This window comes from Vigna unguiculata, chromosome 1, assembly GCF_037176805.1.
Source record: "Vigna unguiculata cultivar grain cowpea cultivar isolate G323 ecotype 2 chromosome 1, ASM3717680v1, whole genome shotgun sequence".
Classification (NCBI taxonomy): Eukaryota; Viridiplantae; Streptophyta; class Magnoliopsida; order Fabales; family Fabaceae; genus Vigna; species Vigna unguiculata.
Genome location: NC_140792.1, coordinates 17,932,816 through 17,956,425, shown reverse-complemented (window position 1 = coordinate 17,956,425; position 23,610 = coordinate 17,932,816).

Here is a 23,610-nt window from a genome sequence, read left to right as displayed (position 1 = left end):
TCCTTTTCTTTTTCTTCAATTTCCCTTCCTTCTGTAGTTTATATTTCTTCTTTTTCTATTCTTTCTTTTTCTATTTTCTCCTTCAACGTGTGTTGATCCTTCTTGGTGTCATAAATTTCAACTTCATTTCATGTCCCTCATGCCTCAAATAAAGGGAACATTAATCAAGATTGAGCGTTTTAAAATGAAGTCATGCCCATCTAAAAAGAAGATGACAAGAGTTTGTGGGAGCAATATCACATAATACTTCTTTCACACATTGTCCTGTACTGAAATTGATCCTTACTTGATTCCGGTGAAAGCTTGTTCGTAACTTGAGTTTCTCCACCAGTCTTTGGCTTACAACATTGTTCTCGCTTTCGTAAACGAATGCAACTAAACATGGGGGGCCTTCGATTAAACACCTTGCTTTTCTACTACCTTTTCCATCATCTTTTTCTTTACTTCCTTTTCTTTTTCTTCAATTTCCCTTCCTTCTGTAGTTTATATTTCTTCTTTTTCTATTCTTTCTTTTTCTATTTTCTCCTTCAACGTGTGTTGATCCTTCTTGGTGTCATAAATTTCAACTTCATTTCATGTCCCTTATGCCTCAAATAAAGGGAACGTTAATCAAGATTGAGCGTTTTAAAATGAAGTCTTGCCCATATAAAAAGAAGATGACAAGAGTTTGTGGGAGCAATATCACCTAATACTTCCTTCACACATTGTCCTGTACTGAATTTGATCCTTGCTTGATTTGGATGAAAGCTTGTTGGTAACTTGAGTTTCTCCACCAATCTTAGGCTTACAACATTGTTCTCGCTTTCGTAAACGAAAGCAACTAAACATGTGTGGCCTTCGATTAAACACCTTGCTTTTCTACTACCTTTTCCATCATCTTTTTCTTTACTTCCTTTTCTTTTTCTTCAATTTCCCTTCCTTCTGTAGTTTATATTTCTTCTTTTTCTATTCTTTCTTTTTCTATTTTCTCCTTCAACGTGTGTTGATCCTTCTTGGTGTCATAAATTTCAACTTCATTTCATGTCCCTCATGCCTCAAATAAAGGGAACATTAATCAAGATTGAGCGTTTTAAAATGAAGTCATGCCCATCTAAAAAGAAGATGACAAGAGTTTGTGGGAGCAATATCACATAATACTTCTTTCACACATTGTCCTGTACTCAATTTGATCCTTACCTGATTCCGATGAAAGCTTGTTCGTAACTTGAGTTTCTCCACCAGTCTTTGGCTTACAACATTGTTCTCGCTTTCGTAAACGAATGCAACTAAACATGGGGGCCTTCGATTAAACACCTTGCTTTTCTACTACCTTTTCCATCATCTTTTTCTTTACTTCCTTTTCTTTTTCTTCAATTTCCCTTCCTTCTGAAGTTTATATTTCTTCTTTTTCTATTCTTTCTTTTTCTATTTTCTCCTTCAACGTGTGTTGATCCTTCTTGGCTTTGTCTTGGTGTCATAAATTTCAACTTCATTTCATGTCCCTCATGCCTCAAATAAAGGGAACGTTAATCAAGATTGAGCGTTTTAAAATGAAGTCTTGCCCATCTAAAAAGAAGATGACAAGAGTTTGTGGGAGCAATATCACATAATACTTCTTTCACACATTGTCCTGTACTGAAATTGATCCTTACTTGATTCCGGTGAAAGCTTGTTCGTAACTTGAGTTTCTCCACCAGTCTTTGGCTTACAACATTGTTCTCGCTTTCGTAAACGAATGCAACTAAACATGGGGGGCCTTCGATTAAACACCTTGCTTTTCTACTACCTTTTCCATCATCTTTTTCTTTACTTCCTTTTCTTTTTCTTCAATTTCCCTTCCTTCTGAAGTTTATATTTCTTCTTTTTCTATTCTTTCTTTTTCTATTTTCTCCTTCAACGTGTGTTGATGCTTCTTGGTGTCATAAATTTCAACTTCATTTCATGTCCCTCATGCCTCAAATAAAGGGAACGTTAATCAAGATTGAGCGTTTTAAAATGAAGTCTTGCCCATCTAAAAAGAAGATGACAAGAGTTTGTGGGAGCAATATCACATAATACTTCCTTCACACATTGTCCTGTACTGAATTTGATCCTTGCTTGATTCGGATGAAAGCTTGTTCGTAACTTGAGTTTCTCTACAAATCGTTGGCTTACAACATTGTTCTCGCTTTCGTAAACGAATGCAACTAAACATGGGGGGCCTTCGATTAAACACCTTGCTTTTCTACTACCTTTTCCATCATCTTTTTCTTTACTTCCTTTTCTTTTTCTTCAATTTCCCTTCCTTCTGAAGTTTATATTTCTTCTTTTTCTATTCTTTCTTTTTCTATTTTCTCCTTCAACGTGTGTTGATCCTTCTTGGCTTTGTCTTGGTGTCATAAATTTCAACTTCATTTCATGTCCCTCATGCCTCAAATAAAGGGAACGTTAATCAAGATTGAGCGTTTTAAAATGAAGTCTTGCCCATCTAAAAAGAAGATGACAAGAGTTTGTGGGAGCAATATCACATAATACTTCTTTCACACATTGTCCTGTACTGAAATTGATCCTTACTTGATTCCGGTGAAAGCTTGTTCGTAACTTGAGTTTCTCCACCAGTCTTTGGCTTACAACATTGTTCTCGCTTTCGTAAACGAATGCAACTAAACATGGGGGGCCTTCGATTAAACACCTTGCTTTTCTACTACCTTTTCCATCATCTTTTTCTTTACTTCCTTTTCTTTTTCTTCAATTTCCCTTCCTTCTGAAGTTTATATTTCTATTCTTTCTTTTTCTATTTTCTCCTTCAACGTGTGTTGATCCTTCTTGGCTTTGTCTTGGTGTCATAAATTTCAACTTCATTTCATGTCCCTAATGCCTCAAATAAAGGGAACGTTAATCAAGATTGAGCGTTTTAAAATGAAGTCTTGCCCATCTAAAAAGAAGATGACAAGAGTTTGTGGGAGCAATATCACATAATACTTCCTTCATACATTGTCCTGTACTGAATTTGATCCTTGCTTGATTTGGATGAAAGCTTGTTGGTAACTTGAGTTTCTCCACCAATCTTTGGCTTACAACATCGTTCTCGCTTTCGTAAACGAATGCAACTAAACATGTGTGGCCTTCGATTAAACACCTTGCTTTTCTACTACCTTTTCCATCATCTTTTTCTTTACTTCCTTTTCTTTTTCTTCAATTTCCCTTCTTTCTGTAGTTTATATTTCTTCTTTTTCTATTCTTTCTTTTTCTATTTTCTCCTTCAACGTGTGTTGATCCTTCTTGATGTCATAAATTTCAACTTCATTTCATGTCCCTCATGCCTCAAATAAAGGGAACGTTAATCAAGATTGAGCGTTTTAAAATGAAGTCATGCCCATCTAAAAAGAAGATGACAAGAGTTTGTGGGAGCAATATCACCTAATACTTCCTTCACACATTGTCCTGTACTGAATTTGATCCTTGCTTGATTTGGATGAAAGCTTGTTGGTAACTTGAGTTTCTCCACCAATCTTTGGCTTACAACATTGTTCTCTCTTTCGTAAACGAATGCAAGTAAACATGTGTGGCCTTCGATTAAACACCTTGCTTTTCTACTACCTTTTCCATCATCTTTTTCTTTACTTCCTTTTCTTTTTCTTCAATTTCCCTTCCTTCTGAAGTTTATATTTCTTCTCTTTCTATTCTTTCTTTTTCTATTTTCTCCTTCAACGTGTGTTGATCCTTCTTGGCTTGTCTTGGTATCATACATTTCAACTTCATTTCATGTCCCTCATGCCTCAAATAAAGGGAACGTTAATCAAGATTGAGCGTTTTAAAATGAAGTCTTGTCCATCTAAAAAGAAGATAACAAGAGTTTGTGGGAGCAATATCACATAATACTTCCTTCACACATTGTCCTGTACTGAATTTGATCCTTGCTTGATTCGGATGAAAGCTTGTTGGTAACTTGAGTTTCTCCACAAATCGTTGGCTTACAACATTGTTCTCGCTTTCATAAACGAATGCAACTAAACATGGGGCGCCTTCGATTAAACACCTTGCTTTTCTACTACCTTTTCCATCATCTTTTTCTTTACTTCCTTTTCTTTTTCTTCAATTTCCCTTCCTTCTGAAGTTTATATTTCTTCTTTTTCTATTCTTTCTTTTTCTATTTTCTCCTTCAACATGTGTTGATCCTTCATGGCTTTGTCTTGGTGTCATAAATTTCAACTTCATTTCATGTCCCTCATGCCTCAAATAAAGGGAACATTAATCAAGATTGAGCGTTTTAAAATGAAGTCATGCCCATCTAAAAAGAAGATGACAAGAGTTTGTGGGAGCAATATCACCTAATACTTCCTTCACACATTGTCCTGTACTGAATTTGATCCTTGCTTGATTTGGATGAAAGCTTGTTGGTAACTTGAGTTTCTCCACCAATCTTAGGCTTACAACATTGTTCTCGCTTTCGTAAACGAAAGCAACTAAACATGTGTGGCCTTCGATTAAACACCTTGCTTTTCTACTACCTTTTCCATCATCTTTTTCTTTACTTCCTTTTCTTTTTCTTCAATTTCCCTTCCTTCTGTAGTTTATATTTCTTCTTTTTCTATTCTTTCTTTTTCTATTTTCTCCTTCAACGTGTGTTGATCCTTCTTGGTGTCATAAATTTCAACTTCATTTCATGTCCCTCATGCCTCAAATAAAGGGAACGTTAATCAAGATTGAGCGTTTTAAAATGAAGTCATGCCCATCTAAAAAATAAGATGACAAGAGTTTGTGGGAGCAATATCAACTAATACTTCCTTCACACATTGTCCTGTACTGAATTTGATCCTTGCTTGATTTGGATGAAAGCTTGTTGGTAACTTGAGTTTCTCCACCAATCTTTGGCTTACAACATTGTTCTCTCTTTCGTAAACGAATGCAACTAAACATGTGTGGCCTTCGATTAAACACCTTGCTTTTCTACTACCTTTTCCATCATCTTTTTCTTTACTTCCTTTTCTTTTTCTTCAATTTGCCTTCCTTCTGAAGTTTATATTTCTTCTTTTTCTATTCTTTCTTTTTCTATTTTCTCCTTCAACGTGTGTTGATCCATCTTGGTGTCATAAATTTCAACTTCATTTCATGTCCCTCATGCCTCAAATAAAGGGAACGTTAATCAAGATTGAGCGTTTTAAAATGAAGTCATACCCATCTAAAAAGAAGATGACAAGAGTTTGTGGGAGCAATATCACCTAATACGTCCTTCACACATTGTCCTATACTGAATTTGATCCTTACCTGATTCCGATGAAAGCTTGTTCGTAACTTGAGTTTCTCCACCAGTCTTTGGCTTACAACATTGTTCTCGCTTTCGTAAACGAATGCAACTAAACATGGGGGGCCTTCGATTAAACACCTTGCTTTTCTACTACCTTTTCCATCATCTTTTTCTTTACTTCCTTTTCTTTTTCTTCAATTTCCCTTCCTTCTGAAGTTTATATTTCTTCTTTTTCTATTCTTTCTTTTTCTATTTTCTCCTTCAACGTGTGTTGATCCTTCTTGGCTTTGTCTTGGTGTCATAAATTTCAACTTCATTTCATGTCCCTCATGCCTCAAATAAAGGGAACATTAATCAAGATTGAGCGTTTTAAAATGAAGTCTTGCCCATCTAAAAAGAAGATGACAAGAGTTTGTGGGAGCAATATCACATAATACTTCTTTCACACATTGTCCTGTACTGAAATTGATCCTTACTTGATTCCGGTGAAAGCTTGTTCGTAACTTGAGTTTCTCCACCAGTCTTTGGCTTACAACATTGTTCTCGTTTTTGTAAACGAATGCAACTAAACATGGGGGGCCTTCGATTAAACACCTTGCTTTTCTACTACCTTTTCCATCAGCTTTTTCTTTACTTCCTTTTCTTTTTCTTCAATTTCCCTTCCTTCTGCAGTTTATATTTTTTCTTTTTCTATTCTTTCTTTTTCTATTTTCTCCTTCAACGTGTGTTGATCCTTCTTGGCTTTGTCTTGGTGTCATAAATTTCAACTTCATTTCATGTCCCTCATGCCTCAAATAAAGGGAACGTTAATCAAGATTGAGCGTTTTAAAATGAAGTCTTGCCCATCTAAAAACAAGATGACAAGAGTTTGTGGGAGCAATATCACATAATACTTCCTTCACACATTGTCCTGTACTGAATTTGATCCTTGCTTGATTCGGATGAAAGCTTGTTGGTAACTTGAGTTTCTCCACAAATCGTTGGCTTACAACATTGTTCTCGCTTTCGTAAACGAATGCAACTAAACATGGGGGGCCTTCGATTAAACACCTTGCTTTTCTACTACCTTTTCCATCATCTTTTTCTTTACTTCCTTTTCTTTTTCTTCAATTTCCCTTCCTTCTGAAGTTTATATTTCTTCTTTTTCTATTCTTTCTTTTTCTATTTTCTCCTTCAACGTGTGTTGATCCTTCTTGGCTTTGTCTTGGTGTCATAAATTTCAACTTCATTTCATGTCCCTCATGCCTCAAATAAAGGGAACGTTAATCAAGATTGAGCGTTTTAAAATGAAGTCTTGCCCATCTAAAAAGAAGATGACAAGAGTTTGTGGGAGCAATATCACATAATACTTCTTTCACACATTGTCCTGTACTGAAATTGATCCTTACCTGATTCCGGTGAAAGCTTGTTCGTAACTTGAGTTTCTCCACCAGTCTTTGGCTTACAACATTGTTCTCGCTTTCGTAAACGAATGCAACTAAACATGGGGGGCCTTCGATTAAACACCTTGCTTTTCTACTACCTTTTCCATCATCTTTTTCTTTACTTCCTTTTCTTTTTCTTCAATTTCCCTTCCTTCTGCAGTTTATATTTCTTCTTTTTCTATTCTTTCTTTTTCTATTTTCTCCTTCAACGTGTGTTGATCCTTCTTGGCTTATCTTGGTGTCATAAATTTCAACTTCATTTCATGTCCCTCATGCCTCAAATAAAAGGAACGTTAATCAAGATTAAGCATTTTAAAATGAAGTCTTGCCCATATAAAAAGAAGATGACAAGAGTTTGTGGGAGCAATATCACCTAATACTTCCTTCACACATTGTCCTGTACTGAATTTGATCCTTGCTTGATTTGGATGAAAGCTTGTTGGTAACTTGAGTTTCTCCACCAATCTTAGGCTTACAACATTGTTCTCGCTTTCGTAAACGAAAGCAACTAAACATGTGTGGCCTTCGATTAAACACCTTGCTTTTCTACTACCTTTTCCATCATCTTTTTCTTTACTTCCTTTTCTTTTTCTTCAATTTCCCTTCCTTCTGTAGTTTATATTTCTTCTTTTTCTATTCTTTCTTTTTCTATTTTCTCCTTCAACGTGTGTTGATGCTTCTTGGTGTCATAAATTTCAACTTCATTTCATGTCCCTCATGCCTCAAATAAAGGGAACGTTAATCAAGATTGAGCGTTTTAAAATGAAGTCTTGCCCATCTAAAAAGAAGATGACAAGAGTTTGTGGGAGCAATATCACATAATACTTCCTTCACACATTGTCCTGTACTGAATTTGATCCTTGCTTGATTCGGATGAAAGCTTGTTGGTAACTTGAGTTTCTCCACAAATCGTTGGCTTACAACATTGTTCTCGCTTTCGTAAACGAATGCAACTAAACATGGGGGGCCTTCGATTAAACACCTTGCTTTTCTACTACCTTTTCCATCATCTTTTTCTTTACTTCCTTTTCTTTTTCTTCAATTTCCCTTCCTTCTGAAGTTTATATTTCTTCTTTTTCTATTCTTTCTTTTTCTATTTTCTCCTTCAACGTGTGTTGATCCTTCTTGGCTTTGTCTTGGTGTCATAAATTTCAACTTCATTTCATGTCCCTCATGCCTCAAATAAAGGGAACATTAATCAAGATTGAGCGTTTTAAAATGAAGTCATGCCCATCTAAAAAGAAGATGACAAGAGTTTGTGGGAGCAATATCACATAATACTTCTTTCACACATTGTCCTGTACTCAATTTGATCCTTACCTGATTCCGATGAAAGCTTGTTCGTAACTTGAGTTTCTCCACCAGTCTTTGGCTTACAACATTGTTCTCGCTTTCGTAAACGAATGCAACTAAACATGGGGGGCCTTCGATTAAACACCTTGCTTTTCTACTACCTTTTCCATCATCTTTTTCTTTACTTCCTTTTCTTTTTCTTCAATTTCCCTTCCTTCTGAAGTTTATATTTCTTCTTTTTCTATTCTTTCTTTTTCTATTTTCTCCTTCAACGTGTGTTGATCCTTCTTGGCTTTGTCTTGGTGTCATAAATTTCAACTTCATTTCATGTCCCTCATGCCTCAAATAAAGGGAACATTAATCAAGATTGAGCGTTTTAAAATGAAGTCATGCCCATCTAAAAAGAAGATGACAAGAGTTTGTGGGAGCAATATCACATAATACTTCTTTCACACATTGTCCTGTACTCAATTTGATCCTTACCTGATTCCGATGAAAGCTTGTTCGTAACTTGAGTTTCTCCACCAGTCTTTGGCTTACAACATTGTTCTCGCTTTCGTAAACGAATGCAACTAAACATGGGGGGCCTTCGATTAAACACCTTGCTTTTCTACTACCTTTTCCATCATCTTTTTCTTTACTTCCTTTTCTTTTTCTTCAATTTCCCTTCCTTCTGAAGTTTATATTTCTTCTTTTTCTATTCTTTCTTTTTCTATTTTCTCGTTCAACGTGTGTTGATCCTTCTTGGCTTTGTCTTGGTGTCATAAATTTCAACTTCATTTCATGTCCCTCATGCCTCAAATAAAGGGAACATTAATCAAGATTGAGCGTTTTAAAATGAAGTCTTGCCCATCTAAAAAGAAGATGACAAGAGTTTGTGGGAGCAATATCACATAATACTTCTTTCACACATTGTCCTGTACTGAAATTGATCCTTACTTGATTCCGGTGAAAGCTTGTTCGTAACTTGAGTTTCTCCACCAATCTTTGGCTTACAACATTGTTCTCGCTTTCGTAAACGAATGCAACTAAACATGGGGGGCCTTCGATTAAACACCTTGCTTTTCTACTACCTTTTCCATCATCTTTTTCTTTACTTCCTTTTCTTTTTCTTCAATTTCCCTTCCTTCTGAAGTTTATATTTCTTCTTTTTCTATTCTTTCTTTTTCTATTTTCTCCTTCAACGTGTGTTGATGCTTCTTGGTGTCATAAATTTCAACTTCATTTCATGTCCCTCATGCCTCAAATAAAGGGAACGTTAATCAAGATTGAGCGTTTTAAAATGAAGTCTTGCCCATCTAAAAAGAAGATGACAAGAGTTTGTGGGAGCAATATCACATAATACTTCCTTCACACATTGTCCTGTACTGAATTTGATCCTTGCTTGATTCGGATGAAAGCTTGTTGGTAACTTGAGTTTCTCTACAAATCGTTGGCTTACAACATTGTTCTCGCTTTCGTAAACGAATGCAACTAAACATGGGGGGCCTTCGATTAAACACCTTGCTTTTCTACTACCTTTTCCATCATCTTTTTCTTTACTTCCTTTTCTTTTTCTTCAATTTCCCTTCCTTCTGAAGTTTATATTTCTTCTTTTTCTATTCTTTCTTTTTCTATTTTCTCCTTCAACGTGTGTTGATCCTTCTTGGCTTTGTCTTGGTGTCATAAATTTCAACTTCATTTCATGTCCCTCATGCCTCAAATAAAGGGAACGTTAATCAAGATTGAGCGTTTTAAAATGAAGTCTTGCCCATCTAAAAAGAAGATGACAAGAGTTTGTGGGAGCAATATCACATAATACTTCTTTCACACATTGTCCTGTACTGAAATTGATCCTTACTTGATTCCGGTGAAAGCTTGTTCGTAACTTGAGTTTCTCCACCAGTCTTTGGCTTACAACATTGTTCTCGCTTTCGTAAACGAATGCAACTAAACATGGGGGGCCTTCGATTAAACACCTTGCTTTTCTACTACCTTTTCCATCATCTTTTTCTTTACTTCCTTTTCTTTTTCTTCAATTTCCCTTCCTTCTGCAGTTTATATTTCTTCTTTTTCTATTCTTTCTTTTTCTATTTTCTCCTTCAACGTGTGTTGATCCTTCTTGGCTTATCTTGGTGTCATAAATTTCAACTTCATTTCATGTCCCTCATGCCTCAAATAAAGGGAACGTTAATCAAGATTAAGCATTTTAAAATGAAGTCTTGCCCATATAAAAAGAAGATGACAAGAGTTTGTGGGAGCAATATCACCTAATACTTCCTTCACACATTGTCCTGTACTGAATTTGATCCTTGCTTGATTTGGATGAAAGCTTGTTGGTAACTTGAGTTTCTCCACCAATCTTAGGCTTACAACATTGTTCTCGCTTTCGTAAACGAAAGCAACTAAACATGTGTGGCCTTCGATTAAACACCTTGCTTTTCTACTACCTTTTCCATCATCTTTTTCTTTACTTCCTTTTCTTTTTCTTCAATTTCCCTTCCTTCTGTAGTTTATATTTCTTCTTTTTCTATTCTTTCTTTTTCTATTTTCTCCTTCAACGTGTGTTGATCCTTCTTGGTGTCATAAATTTCAACTTCATTTCATGTCCCTCATGCCTCAAATAAAGGGAACATTAATCAAGATTGAGCGTTTTAAAATGAAGTCATGCCCATCTAAAAAGAAGATGACAAGAGTTTGTGGGAGCAATATCACATAATACTTCTTTCACACATTGTCCTGTACTCAATTTGATCCTTACCTGATTCCGATGAAAGCTTGTTCGTAACTTGAGTTTCTCCACCAGTCTTTGGCTTACAACATTGTTCTCGCTTTCGTAAACGAATGCAACTAAACATGGGGGGCCTTCGATTAAACACCTTGCTTTTCTACTACCTTTTCCATCATCTTTTTCTTTACTTCCTTTTCTTTTTCTTCAATTTCCCTTCCTTCTGAAGTTTATATTTCTTCTTTTTCTATTCTTTCTTTTTCTATTTTCTCCTTCAACGTGTGTTGATCCTTCTTGGCTTTGTCTTGGTGTCATAAATTTCAACTTCATTTCATGTCCCTCATGCCTCAAATAAAGGGAACGTTAATCAAGATTGAGCGTTTTAAAATGAAGTCATGCCCATCTAAAAAATAAGATGACAAGAGTTTGTGGGAGCAATATCAACTAATACTTCCTTCACACATTGTCCTGTACTGAATTTGATCCTTGCTTGATTTGGATGAAAGCTTGTTGGTAACTTGAGTTTCTCCACCAATCTTTGGCTTACAACATTGTTCTCTCTTTCGTAAACGAATGCAACTAAACATGTGTGGCCTTCGATTAAACACCTTGCTTTTCTACTACCTTTTCCATCATCTTTTTCTTTACTTCCTTTTCTTTTTCTTCAATTTGCCTTCCTTCTGAAGTTTATATTTCTTCTTTTTCTATTCTTTCTTTTTCTATTTTCTCCTTCAACGTGTGTTGATCCATCTTGGTGTCATAAATTTCAACTTCATTTCATGTCCCTCATGCCTCAAATAAAGGGAACGTTAATCAAGATTGAGCGTTTTAAAATGAAGTCATACCCATCTAAAAAGAAGATGACAAGAGTTTGTGGGAGCAATATCACCTAATACGTCCTTCACACATTGTCCTATACTGAATTTGATCCTTACCTGATTCCGATGAAAGCTTGTTCGTAACTTGAGTTTCTCCACCAGTCTTTGGCTTACAACATTGTTCTCGCTTTCGTAAACGAATGCAACTAAACATGGGGGGCCTTCGATTAAACACCTTGCTTTTCTACTACCTTTTCCATCATCTTTTTCTTTACTTCCTTTTCTTTTTCTTCAATTTCCCTTCCTTCTGAAGTTTATATTTCTTCTTTTTCTATTCTTTCTTTTTCTATTTTCTCCTTCAACGTGTGTTGATCCTTCTTGGCTTTGTCTTGGTGTCATAAATTTCAACTTCATTTCATGTCCCTCATGCCTCAAATAAAGGGAACATTAATCAAGATTGAGCGTTTTAAAATGAAGTCTTGCCCATCTAAAAAGAAGATGACAAGAGTTTGTGGGAGCAATATCACATAATACTTCTTTCACACATTGTCCTGTACTGAAATTGATCCTTACTTGATTCCGGTGAAAGCTTGTTCGTAACTTGAGTTTCTCCACCAGTCTTTGGCTTACAACATTGTTCTCGTTTTCGTAAACGAATGCAACTAAACATGGGGGGCCTTCGATTAAACACCTTGCTTTTCTACTACCTTTTCCATCAGCTTTTTCTTTACTTCCTTTTCTTTTTCTTCAATTTCCCTTCCTTCTGCAGTTTATATTTTTTCTTTTTCTATTCTTTCTTTTTCTATTTTCTCCTTCAACGTGTGTTGATCCTTCTTGGCTTTGTCTTGGTGTCATAAATTTCAACTTCATTTCATGTCCCTCATGCCTCAAATAAAGGGAACGTTAATCAAGATTGAGCGTTTTAAAATGAAGTCTTGCCCATCTAAAAACAAGATGACAAGAGTTTGTGGGAGCAATATCACATAATACTTCCTTCACACATTGTCCTGTACTGAATTTGATCCTTGCTTGATTCGGATGAAAGCTTGTTGGTAACTTGAGTTTCTCCACAAATCGTTGGCTTACAACATTGTTCTCGCTTTCGTAAACGAATGCAACTAAACATGGGGGGCCTTCGATTAAACACCTTGCTTTTCTACTACCTTTTCCATCATCTTTTTCTTTACTTCCTTTTCTTTTTCTTCAATTTCCCTTCCTTCTGAAGTTTATATTTCTTCTTTTTCTATTCTTTCTTTTTCTATTTTCTCCTTCAACGTGTGTTGATCCTTCTTGGCTTTGTCTTGGTGTCATAAATTTCAACTTCATTTCATGTCCCTCATGCCTCAAATAAAGGGAACGTTAATCAAGATTGAGCGTTTTAAAATGAAGTCTTGCCCATCTAAAAAGAAGATGACAAGAGTTTGTGGGAGCAATATCACATAATACTTCTTTCACACATTGTCCTGTACTGAAATTGATCCTTACCTGATTCCGGTGAAAGCTTGTTCGTAACTTGAGTTTCTCCACCAGTCTTTGGCTTACAACATTGTTCTCGCTTTCGTAAACGAATGCAACTAAACATGGGGGGCCTTCGATTAAACACCTTGCTTTTCTACTACCTTTTCCATCATCTTTTTCTTTACTTCCTTTTCTTTTTCTTCAATTTCCCTTCCTTCTGCAGTTTATATTTCTTCTTTTTCTATTCTTTCTTTTTCTATTTTCTCCTTCAACGTGTGTTGATCCTTCTTGGCTTATCTTGGTGTCATAAATTTCAACTTCATTTCATGTCCCTCATGCCTCAAATAAAAGGAACGTTAATCAAGATTAAGCATTTTAAAATGAAGTCTTGCCCATATAAAAAGAAGATGACAAGAGTTTGTGGGAGCAATATCACCTAATACTTCCTTCACACATTGTCCTGTACTGAATTTGATCCTTGCTTGATTTGGATGAAAGCTTGTTGGTAACTTGAGTTTCTCCACCAATCTTAGGCTTACAACATTGTTCTCGCTTTCGTAAACGAAAGCAACTAAACATGTGTGGCCTTCGATTAAACACCTTGCTTTTCTACTACCTTTTCCATCATCTTTTTCTTTACTTCCTTTTCTTTTTCTTCAATTTCCCTTCCTTCTGTAGTTTATATTTCTTCTTTTTCTATTCTTTCTTTTTCTATTTTCTCCTTCAACGTGTGTTGATGCTTCTTGGTGTCATAAATTTCAACTTCATTTCATGTCCCTCATGCCTCAAATAAAGGGAACGTTAATCAAGATTGAGCGTTTTAAAATGAAGTCTTGCCCATCTAAAAAGAAGATGACAAGAGTTTGTGGGAGCAATATCACATAATACTTCCTTCACACATTGTCCTGTACTGAATTTGATCCTTGCTTGATTCGGATGAAAGCTTGTTGGTAACTTGAGTTTCTCCACAAATCGTTGGCTTACAACATTGTTCTCGCTTTCGTAAACGAATGCAACTAAACATGGGGGGCCTTCGATTAAACACCTTGCTTTTCTACTACCTTTTCCATCATCTTTTTCTTTACTTCCTTTTCTTTTTCTTCAATTTCCCTTCCTTCTGAAGTTTATATTTCTTCTTTTTCTATTCTTTCTTTTTCTATTTTCTCCTTCAACGTGTGTTGATCCTTCTTGGCTTTGTCTTGGTGTCATAAATTTCAACTTCATTTCATGTCCCTCATGCCTCAAATAAAGGGAACATTAATCAAGATTGAGCGTTTTAAAATGAAGTCATGCCCATCTAAAAAGAAGATGACAAGAGTTTGTGGGAGCAATATCACATAATACTTCTTTCACACATTGTCCTGTACTCAATTTGATCCTTACCTGATTCCGATGAAAGCTTGTTCGTAACTTGAGTTTCTCCACCAGTCTTTGGCTTACAACATTGTTCTCGCTTTCGTAAACGAATGCAACTAAACATGGGGGGCCTTCGATTAAACACCTTGCTTTTCTACTACCTTTTCCATCATCTTTTTCTTTACTTCCTTTTCTTTTTCTTCAATTTCCCTTCCTTCTGAAGTTTATATTTCTTCTTTTTCTATTCTTTCTTTTTCTATTTTCTCCTTCAACGTGTGTTGATCCTTCTTGGCTTTGTCTTGGTGTCATAAATTTCAACTTCATTTCATGTCCCTCATGCCTCAAATAAAGGGAACATTAATCAAGATTGAGCGTTTTAAAATGAAGTCATGCCCATCTAAAAAGAAGATGACAAGAGTTTGTGGGAGCAATATCACATAATACTTCTTTCACACATTGTCCTGTACTCAATTTGATCCTTACCTGATTCCGATGAAAGCTTGTTCGTAACTTGAGTTTCTCCACCAGTCTTTGGCTTACAACATTGTTCTCGCTTTCGTAAACGAATGCAACTAAACATGGGGGGCCTTCGATTAAACACCTTGCTTTTCTACTACCTTTTCCATCATCTTTTTCTTTACTTCCTTTTCTTTTTCTTCAATTTCCCTTCCTTCTGAAGTTTATATTTCTTCTTTTTCTATTCTTTCTTTTTCTATTTTCTCGTTCAACGTGTGTTGATCCTTCTTGGCTTTGTCTTGGTGTCATAAATTTCAACTTCATTTCATGTCCCTCATGCCTCAAATAAAGGGAACATTAATCAAGATTGAGCGTTTTAAAATGAAGTCTTGCCCATCTAAAAAGAAGATGACAAGAGTTTGTGGGAGCAATATCACATAATACTTCTTTCACACATTGTCCTGTACTGAAATTGATCCTTACTTGATTCCGGTGAAAGCTTGTTCGTAACTTGAGTTTCTCCACCAATCTTTGGCTTACAACATTGTTCTCGCTTTCGTAAACGAATGCAACTAAACATGGGGGGCCTTCGATTAAACACCTTGCTTTTCTACTACCTTTTCCATCATCTTTTTCTTTACTTCCTTTTCTTTTTCTTCAATTTCCCTTCCTTCTGAAGTTTATATTTCTTCTTTTTCTATTCTTTCTTTTTCTATTTTCTCCTTCAACGTGTGTTGATGCTTCTTGGTGTCATAAATTTCAACTTCATTTCATGTCCCTCATGCCTCAAATAAAGGGAACGTTAATCAAGATTGAGCGTTTTAAAATGAAGTCTTGCCCATCTAAAAAGAAGATGACAAGAGTTTGTGGGAGCAATATCACATAATACTTCCTTCACACATTGTCCTGTACTGAATTTGATCCTTGCTTGATTCGGATGAAAGCTTGTTGGTAACTTGAGTTTCTCTACAAATCGTTGGCTTACAACATTGTTCTCGCTTTCGTAAACGAATGCAACTAAACATGGGGGGCCTTCGATTAAACACCTTGCTTTTCTACTACCTTTTCCATCATCTTTTTCTTTACTTCCTTTTCTTTTTCTTCAATTTCCCTTCCTTCTGAAGTTTATATTTCTTCTTTTTCTATTCTTTCTTTTTCTATTTTCTCCTTCAACGTGTGTTGATCCTTCTTGGCTTTGTCTTGGTGTCATAAATTTCAACTTCATTTCATGTCCCTCATGCCTCAAATAAAGGGAACGTTAATCAAGATTGAGCGTTTTAAAATGAAGTCTTGCCCATCTAAAAAGAAGATGACAAGAGTTTGTGGGAGCAATATCACATAATACTTCTTTCACACATTGTCCTGTACTGAAATTGATCCTTACTTGATTCCGGTGAAAGCTTGTTCGTAACTTGAGTTTCTCCACCAGTCTTTGGCTTACAACATTGTTCTCGCTTTCGTAAACGAATGCAACTAAACATGGGGGGCCTTCGATTAAACACCTTGCTTTTCTACTACCTTTTCCATCATCTTTTTCTTTACTTCCTTTTCTTTTTCTTCAATTTCCCTTCCTTCTGCAGTTTATATTTCTTCTTTTTCTATTCTTTCTTTTTCTATTTTCTCCTTCAACGTGTGTTGATCCTTCTTGGCTTATCTTGGTGTCATAAATTTCAACTTCATTTCATGTCCCTCATGCCTCAAATAAAGGGAACGTTAATCAAGATTAAGCATTTTAAAATGAAGTCTTGCCCATATAAAAAGAAGATGACAAGAGTTTGTGGGAGCAATATCACCTAATACTTCCTTCACACATTGTCCTGTACTGAATTTGATCCTTGCTTGATTTGGATGAAAGCTTGTTGGTAACTTGAGTTTCTCCACCAATCTTAGGCTTACAACATTGTTCTCGCTTTCGTAAACGAAAGCAACTAAACATGTGTGGCCTTCGATTAAACACCTTGCTTTTCTACTACCTTTTCCATCATCTTTTTCTTTACTTCCTTTTCTTTTTCTTCAATTTCCCTTCCTTCTGTAGTTTATATTTCTTCTTTTTCTATTCTTTCTTTTTCTATTTTCTCCTTCAACGTGTGTTGATCCTTCTTGGTGTCATAAATTTCAACTTCATTTCATGTCCCTCATGCCTCAAATAAAGGGAACATTAATCAAGATTGAGCGTTTTAAAATGAAGTCATGCCCATCTAAAAAGAAGATGACAAGAGTTTGTGGGAGCAATATCACATAATACTTCTTTCACACATTGTCCTGTACTCAATTTGATCCTTACCTGATTCCGATGAAAGCTTGTTCGTAACTTGAGTTTCTCCACCAGTCTTTGGCTTACAACATTGTTCTCGCTTTCGTAAACGAATGCAACTAAACATGGGGGGCCTTCGATTAAACACCTTGCTTTTCTACTACCTTTTCCATCATCTTTTTCTTTACTTCCTTTTCTTTTTCTTCAATTTCCCTTCCTTCTGAAGTTTATATTTCTTCTTTTTCTATTCTTTCTTTTTCTATTTTCTCCTTCAACGTGTGTTGATCCTTCTTGGCTTTGTCTTGGTGTCATAAATTTCAACTTCATTTCATGTCCCTCATGCCTCAAATAAAGGGAACGTTAATCAAGATTGAGCGTTTTAAAATGAAGTCTTGCCCATCTAAAAAGAAGATGACAAGAGTTTGTGGGAGCAATATCACATAATACTTCTTTCACACATTGTCCTGTACTGAAATTGATCCTTACTTGATTCCGGTGAAAGCTTGTTCGTAACTTGAGTTTCTCCACCAGTCTTTGGCTTACAACATTGTTCTCGCTTTCGTAAACGAATGCAACTAAACATGGGGGGCCTTCGATTAAACACCTTGCTTTTCTACTACCTTTTCCATCATCTTTTTCTTTACTTCCTTTTCTTTTTCTTCAATTTCCCTTCCTTCTGAAGTTTATATTTCTTCTTTTTCTATTCTTTCTTTTTCTATTTTCTCCTTCAACGTGTGTTGATGCTTCTTGGTGTCATAAATTTCAACTTCATTTCATGTCCCTCATGCCTCAAATAAAGGGAACGTTAATCAAGATTGAGCGTTTTAAAATGAAGTCTTGCCCATCTAAAAAGAAGATGACAAGAGTTTGTGGGAGCAATATCACATAATACTTCCTTCACACATTGTCCTGTACTGAATTTGATCCTTGCTTGATTCGGATGAAAGCTTGTTCGTAACTTGAGTTTCTCTACAAATCGTTGGCTTACAACATTGTTCTCGCTTTCGTAAACGAATGCAACTAAACATGGGGGGCCTTCGATTAAACACCTTGCTTTTCTACTACCTTTTCCATCATCTTTTTCTTTACTTCCTTTTCTTTTTCTTCAATTTCCCTTCCTTCTGAAGTTTATATTTCTTCTTTTTCTATTCTTTCTTTTTCTATTTTCTCCTTCAACGTGTGTTGATCCTTCTTGGCTTTGTCTTGGTGTCATAAATTTCAACTTCATTTCATGTCCCTCATGCCTCAAATAAAGGGAACGTTAATCAAGATTGAGCGTTTTAAAATGAAGTCTTGCCCATCTAAAAAGAAGATGACAAGAGTTTGTGGGAGCAATATCACATAATACTTCTTTCACACATTGTCCTGTACTGAAATTGATCCTTACTTGATTCCGGTGAAAGCTTGTTCGTAACTTGAGTTTCTCCACCAGTCTTTGGCTTACAACATTGTTCTCGCTTTCGTAAACGAATGCAACTAAACATGGGGGGCCTTCGATTAAACACCTTGCTTTTCTACTACCTTTTCCATCATCTTTTTCTTTACTTCCTTTTCTTTTTCTTCAATTTCCCTTCCTTCTGCAGTTTATATTTCTTCTTTTTCTATTCTTTCTTTTTCTATTTTCTCCTTCAACGTGTGTTGATCCTTCTTGGCTTATCTTGGTGTCATAAATTTCAACTTCATTTCATGTCCCTCATGCCTCAAATAAAGGGAACGTTAATCAAGATTAAGCATTTTAAAATGAAGTCTTGCCCATATAAAAAGAAGATGACAAGAGTTTGTGGGAGCAATATCACCTAATACTTCCTTCACACATTGTCCTGTACTGAATTTGATCCTTGCTTGATTCGGATGAAAGCTTGTTGGTAACTTGAGTTTCTCCACCAATCTTAGGCTTACAACATTGTTCTCGCTTTCGTAAACGAAAGCAACTAAACATGTGTGGCCTTCGATTAAACACCTTGCTTTTCTACTACCTTTTCCATCATCTTTTTCTTTACTTCCTTTTCTTTTTCTTCAATTTCCCTTCCTTCTGTAGTTTATATTTCTTCTTTTTCTATTCTTTCTTTTTCTATTTTCTCCTTCAACGTGTGTTGATCCTTCTTGGTGTCATAAATTTCAACTTCATTTCATGTCCCTCATGCCTCAAATAAAGGGAACATTAATCAAGATTGAGCGTTTTAAAATGAAGTCATGCCCATCTAAAAAGAAGATGACAAGAGTTTGTGGGAGCAATATCACATAATACTTCTTTCACACATTGTCCTGTACTCAATTTGATCCTTACCTGATTCCGATGAAAGCTTGTTCGTAACTTGAGTTTCTCCACCAGTCTTTGGCTTACAACATTGTTCTCGCTTTCGTAAACGAATGCAACTAAACATGGGGGGCCTTCGATTAAACACCTTGCTTTTCTACTACCTTTTCCATCATCTTTTTCTTTACTTCCTTTTCTTTTTCTTCAATTTCCCTTCCTTCTGAAGTTTATATTTCTTCTTTTTCTATTCTTTCTTTTTCTATTTTCTCCTTCAACGTGTGTTGATCCTTCTTGGCTTTGTCTTGGTGTCATAAATTTCAACTTCATTTCATGTCCCTCATGCCTCAAATAAAGGGAACGTTAATCAAGATTGAGCGTTTTAAAATGAAGTCTTGCCCATCTAAAAAGAAGATGACAAGAGTTTGTGGGAGCAATATCACATAATACTTCTTTCACACATTGTCCTGTACTGAAATTGATCCTTACTTGATTCCGGTGAAAGCTTGTTCGTAACTTGAGTTTCTCCACCAGTCTTTGGCTTACAACATTGTTCTCGCTTTCGTAAACGAATGCAACTAAACATGGGGGGCCTTCGATTAAACACCTTGCTTTTCTACTACCTTTTCCATCATCTTTTTCTTTACCTCCTTTTCTTTTTCTTCAATTTCCCTTCCTTCTGAAGTTTATATTTCTTCTTTTTCTATTCTTTCTTTTTCTATTTTCTCCTTCAACGTGTGTTGATGCTTCTTGGTGTCATAAATTTCAACTTCATTTCATGTCCCTCATGCCTCAAATAAAGGGAACGTTAATCAAGATTGAGCGTTTTAAAATGAAGTCTTGCCCATCTAAAAAGAAGATGACAAGAGTTTGTGGGAGCAATATCACATAATACTTCCTTCACACATTGTCCTGTACTGAATTTGATCCTTGCTTGATTCGGATGAAAGCTTGTTGGTAACTTGAGTTTCTCTACAAATCGTTGGCTTACAACATTGTTCTCGCTTTCGTAAACGAATGCAACTAAACATGGGGGGCCTTCGATTAAACACCTTGCTTTTCTACTACCTTTTCCATCATCTTTTTCTTTACTTCCTTTTCTTTTTCTTCAATTTCCCTTCCTTCTGAAGTTTATATTTCTTCTTTTTCTATTCTTTCTTTTTCTATTTTCTCCTTCAACGTGTGTTGATCCTTCTTGGCTTTGTCTTGGTGTCATAAATTTCAACTTCATTTCATGTCCCTCATGCCTCAAATAAAGGGAACGTTAATCAAGATTGAGCGTTTTAAAATGAAGTCTTGCCCATCTAAAAAGAAGATGACAAGAGTTTGTGGGAGCAATATCACATAATACTTCTTTCACACATTGTCCTGTACTGAAATTGATCCTTACTTGATTCCGGTGAAAGCTTGTTCGTAACTTGAGTTTCTCCACCAGTCTTTGGCTTACAACATTGTTCTCGCTTTCGTAAACGAATGCAACTAAACATGGGGGGCCTTCGATTAAACACCTTGCTTTTCTACTACCTTTTCCATCATCTTTTTCTTTACTTCCTTTTCTTTTTCTTCAATTTCCCTTCCTTCTGCAGTTTATATTTCTTCTTTTTCTATTCTTTCTTTTTCTATTTTCTCCTTCAACGTGTGTTGATCCTTCTTGGCTTATCTTGGTGTCATAAATTTCAACTTCATTTCATGTCCCTCATGCCTCAAATAAAGGGAACGTTAATCAAGATTAAGCATTTTAAAATGAAGTCTTGCCCATATAAAAAGAAGATGACAAGAGTTTGTGGGAGCAATATCACCTAATACTTCCTTCACACATTGTCCTGTACTGAATTTGATCCTTGCTTGATTCGGATGAAAGCTTGTTGGTAACTTGAGTTTCTCCACCAATCTTAGGCTTACAACATTGTTCTCGCTTTCGTAAACGAAAGCAACTAAACATGTGTGGCCTTCGATTAAACACCTTGCTTTTCTACTACCTTTTCCATCATCTTTTTCTTTACTTCCTTTTCTTTTTCTTCAATTTCCCTTCCTTCTGTAGTTTATATTTCTTCTTTTTCTATTCTTTCTTTTTCTATTTTCTCCTTCAACGTGTGTTGATCCTTCTTGGTGTCATAAATTTCAACTTCATTTCATGTCCCTCATGCCTCAAATAAAGGGAACATTAATCAAGATTGAGCGTTTTAAAATGAAGTCATGCCCATCTAAAAAGAAGATGACAAGAGTTTGTGGGAGCAATATCACATAATACTTCTTTCACACATTGTCCTGTACTCAATTTGATCCTTACCTGATTCCGATGAAAGCTTGTTCGTAACTTGAGTTTCTCCACCAGTCTTTGGCTTACAACATTGTTCTCGCTTTCGTAAACGAATGCAACTAAACATGGGGGGCCTTCGATTAAACACCTTGCTTTTCTACTACCTTTTCCATCATCTTTTTCTTTACTTCCTTTTCTTTTTCTTCAATTTCCCTTCCTTCTGAAGTTTATATTTCTTCTTTTTCTATTCTTTCTTTTTCTATTTTCTCCTTCAACGTGTGTTGATCCTTCTTGGCTTTGTCTTGGTGTCATAAATTTCAACTTCATTTCATGTCCCTCATGCCTCAAATAAAGGGAACGTTAATCAAGATTGAGCGTTTTAAAATGAAGTCTTGCCCATCTAAAAAGAAGATGACAAGAGTTTGTGGGAGCAATATCACATAATACTTCTTTCACACATTGTCCTGTACTGAAATTGATCCTTACTTGATTCCGGTGAAAGCTTGTTCGTAACTTGAGTTTCTCCACCAGTCTTTGGCTTACAACATTGTTCTCGCTTTCGTAAACGAATGCAACTAAACATGGGGGGCCTTCGATTAAACACCTTGCTTTTCTACTACCTTTTCCATCATCTTTTTCTTTACTTCCTTTTCTTTTTCTTCAATTTCCCTTCCTTCTGCAGTTTATATTTCTTCTTTTTCTATTCTTTCTTTTTCTATTTTCTCCTTCAACGTGTGTTGATCCTTCTTGGCTTATCTTGGTGTCATAAATTTCAACTTCATTTCATGTCCCTCATGCCTCAAATAAAAGGAACGTTAATCAAGATTAAGCATTTTAAAATGAAGTCTTGCCCATATAAAAAGAAGATGACAAGAGTTTGTGGGAGCAATATCACCTAATACTTCCTTCACACATTGTCCTGTACTGAATTTGATCCTTGCTTGATTTGGATGAAAGCTTGTTGGTAACTTGAGTTTCTCCACCAATCTTAGGCTTACAACATTGTTCTCGCTTTCGTAAACGAAAGCAACTAAACATGTGTGGCCTTCGATTAAACACCTTGCTTTTCTACTACCTTTTCCATCATCTTTTTCTTTACTTCCTTTTCTTTTTCTTCAATTTCCCTTCCTTCTGTAGTTTATATTTCTTCTTTTTCTATTCTTTCTTTTTCTATTTTCTCCTTCAACGTGTGTTGATCCTTCTTGGTGTCATAAATTTCAACTTCATTTCATGTCCCTCATGCCTCAAATAAAGGGAACATTAATCAAGATTGAGCGTTTTAAAATGAAGTCATGCCCATCTAAAAAGAAGATGACAAGAGTTTGTGGGAGCAATATCACATAATACTTCTTTCACACATTGTCCTGTACTCAATTTGATCCTTACCTGATTCCGATGAAAGCTTGTTCGTAACTTGAGTTTCTCCACCAGTCTTTGGCTTACAACATTGTTCTCGCTTTCGTAAACGAATGCAACTAAACATGGGGGGCCTTCGATTAAACACCTTGCTTTTCTACTACCTTTTCCATCATCTTTTTCTTTACTTCCTTTTCTTTTTCTTCAATTTCCCTTCCTTCTGAAGTTTATATTTCTTCTTTTTCTATTCTTTCTTTTTCTATTTTCTCGTTCAACGTGTGTTGATCCTTCTTGGCTTTGTCTTGGTGTCATAAATTTCAACTTCATTTCATGTCCCTCATGCCTCAAATAAAGGGAACATTAATCAAGATTGAGCGTTTTAAAATGAAGTCTTGCCCATCTAAAAAGAAGATGACAAGAGTTTGTGGGAGCAATATCACATAATACTTCTTTCACACATTGTCCTGTACTGAAATTGATCCTTACTTGATTCCGGTGAAAGCTTGTTCGTAACTTGAGTTTCTCCACCAGTCTTTGGCTTACAACATTGTTCTCGCTTTCGTAAACGAATGCAACTAAACATGGGGGGCCTTCGATTAAACACCTTGCTTTTCTACTACCTTTTCCATCATCTTTTTCTTTACTTCCTTTTCTTTTTCTTCAATTTCCCTTCCTTCTGAAGTTTATATTTCTTCTTTTTCTATTCTTTCTTTTTCTATTTTCTCCTTCAACGTGTGTTGATGCTTCTTGGTGTCATAAATTTCAACT